Below are 2,792 nucleotides of genomic sequence, written 5' to 3'. Positions count from 1 at the left end.
CCGGCTCGGCGCCCATCAGCAGCGTTGTGCAAAACACATCCCTGACACGGGAACCAGCGGCTTTGCTCCCCGTCAGTCCCGGAAGACCGAAAGGCAACACCCTCCCACGAGCGGTTGGTTCCCCTAAAGGTACCTACAAAGGAAAATAACCCTTTGGGTTTACGACCTCTCCGGCTCCTCTGTGCTGCCTGAATCCCTTCTTCCGTCCAGCCACAACTTCCTCTGTTTCTGCCTGTTCTGACCTGCAGATCTCTCAGCTCCAGCCCTCTGATGAGGATTTCACTCCTTCCCAATAAAACTTCAATGAGGGAAAAAGGGAATCGCAACCACATCGGACACACAGGAGCCATCCCCGATCCGCCGGTGCGAGCCACGCTCACGAGTCCCTACATCCGCGTGAGCCCAAATGCTTCCAGTGGGAGTTTTCCAGCAGAAAACTCGTAGTTGATTAAGAGTTTTGCAGGCAGAGATCGATGTCTGGAATGTTTTCCATCAGAAACAACCGAAGCATTTCAATTTGGTACCAAAAATTTCCCTTATGCTCTTATAATAGCTCAACCAAAATACCTGTTGGAGAGTTTCCACCGAGGGAAGCACTTTGCTGGGTGATTATTTTAGATGCTATAAAGATCGAGATGAAATGTTTTGCTATTTTGGCACAGCCAAGCAAGGATTCAACAAAACTCATGGAAAGGTTTGAGATTATTTTAACTTCTTTTTTTCTTTTTCTTCCAGCCTGAAATGAAATGTTGAAATCTGGGAGTTGTTCACGGGACAGAAAGGCTGCTTTTGGATGTCTCGTCAGCTCCCGCTTTCTGCAGTCCTGACCCTTACAAAACAATAAAAAACCCCACGCAGACTTCTGTTGGGAAGTCACCAAGAGGAAGAGTTCTTGGCCACTGGCGGAGGTTTGCCAGGAAACCCGATCTCTTCTCCCCTTAGCCCTGCTCGCCCGCGGAACATTGTCTCAGGCAGAAAGTGTTTGGACCAAACAAGGAGCAGGAGCCCCTCTCCATCCCACCCAGCCCTTGAGGGGACACAAACCCTGCCGGGCTGCTCACGCCTTGCGTCTACCCAGATCTGGGTCTCCACTTCCAACTCTCTTCAATGGCACTGGTATAAAAATACCCCTCTGCTCCTACTAGGAAGTTTCAAAATCTTCACTTTTTCCATCAGAGTGGAAGCATCCGCTTTCCCTCTCGCAACCATTCATACTTATTTTTAAACCCTCTTTCACTGGTTTTTAGCCCAAGCCCCCTCCCTCTCCGATGAACCAGTTGTGCTGCTCCCCACCCAAGGAGCAGCAGCCAGCTCAGGGGCTCTATTATGTTCCCAAAACTCAGTCGTTTTGTCATGCCCTTCGTTATCCCACAACAACTTTGCTTTCCTGTTGCCCTGATCCAATTAAAGCACCAGAACGGATTGTGCCGGCGGAGTGAGATGGCTCTTTATTTACCAGGGCTGCCTCCCGTCTCCAGACACCCAGCCCAGCCAAGGAGACTTTGGCCCTTTCCTGGAGCGGGGGGGGCAGAGCTCAAGCGAACGCTCTGGCAGCTCTGCCCGCTCCCTGCACCCTCCCAGGCCACCCCACCACCCTCAGGCTCCAGGGTTCCTTCGGGATCATCTCTGCCTCTCTGACACTCCAGGGTCTCTGTGGGGAGGGAAGAATTCCTCCGCAACACATGAAGTGCTGCATACTGGGGTAACGGGGAACAAAGCCACAGGGATTCTCATAGAGTCATGGAATGAATCACGGAACGGTTTGGGTGGGAAGGGACCTAAAAGCCCACCCAGCCCCACCCCCTGCCACGGGCAGGGACACCTTCCACTAGACCAGGTTGCTCCAAGCCTCATCCAGCCTGGCCTTGGACACTTCCAGGGATGGGGCATCCACAGCTTCTCTGGGCAACCTGTCCCAGTGCCTCCCCACCCTCTCCGGGAAGAATTCCTTCCTGAAGTCCCATCTCAATCTCCCTCTTCCTGTTTAAACCCGTTACCCCTTGTCCTGGCACTCCCTGCCCTTGGAAAAAGTCCCCCCCAGCTTTCTTGTAGCCCCCCCGGCACTGGAAGGGTCTCTAAGGTCTCCCTGGAGCCTTCCCTTCTCCAGGCTGAACCCCCCAACTCTCCCAGCCTGATGGTTCACTTTGATGGTTCCCAATCCCGTCACTTCTGATACGGCCATAGGGCTGGTACCCAACCTGGAAGCTTTTCCCATGACACCTGAACACCCTTCTGCTCCTTTCTGCTCCCATCACGTGTCTCATTTGGGCACCTCTAAGTCCCCTCTTCTCTATTCAGACACTGATCTTTTCCTTCATGGGATCCATCACTCCAGCTTCCTTCACTGCCTCCAAAATTCCCTATCTCCCAAGCAGTCGATGTGGACATCACACAAATATCACCCAAGGACACTACATCCAGTTTAGGGAGATATCCTGGCCTATGTCCAGCTGGGGTTTTTGCCACAAAAACCTTAATTTTGCATTTAAAGGCAGTCAGGACAGCCTGGTCTTCAGGTCTGATTTTCTACACAGCAGGGATCTGGGACTCTCCCTCCAAAATCTCCCCATCAATCCCACCGCCACAGTGAATACGAAGCACTTGGATGAGAAAGCTCTCCAGTCTTCACCTGGAGTCTTCCCGTGGAGACTCCTCCACACTCCTGAGGAAATTGCTCCCCTACAAACTTCCACCTCATTCCCAGCCCTCGTTTGGCAGGCTATGCCGTACGCCCGCCGGGTGTTACGACGCCCACGTTCGCCTCGTGAAGCTCCCATCATCAGCTCCGGGGA

General features: G+C 52.9%; 1 protein-coding gene across 1 annotated transcript in view; it reads right to left on the bottom strand.

Annotated features, from left to right (window-relative positions):
• Positions 1–2,792, bottom strand: part of LOC104508647 (connective tissue growth factor-like) — a gene marked incomplete at its 5' end in the record, with an annotated part of 14,618 nt that overhangs the window by 1,681 nt on the left and 10,145 nt on the right.

The sequence above is a fragment of the Eurypyga helias genome, unplaced genomic scaffold (genome assembly GCF_000690775.1).
Source record: "Eurypyga helias isolate BGI_N326 unplaced genomic scaffold, ASM69077v1 scaffold34414, whole genome shotgun sequence".
Taxonomy (NCBI): Eukaryota; Metazoa; Chordata; class Aves; order Eurypygiformes; family Eurypygidae; genus Eurypyga; species Eurypyga helias.
Note: the sequence above shows the minus strand (reverse complement) of the source record. Positions and strands in the feature narration are given on the sequence as shown.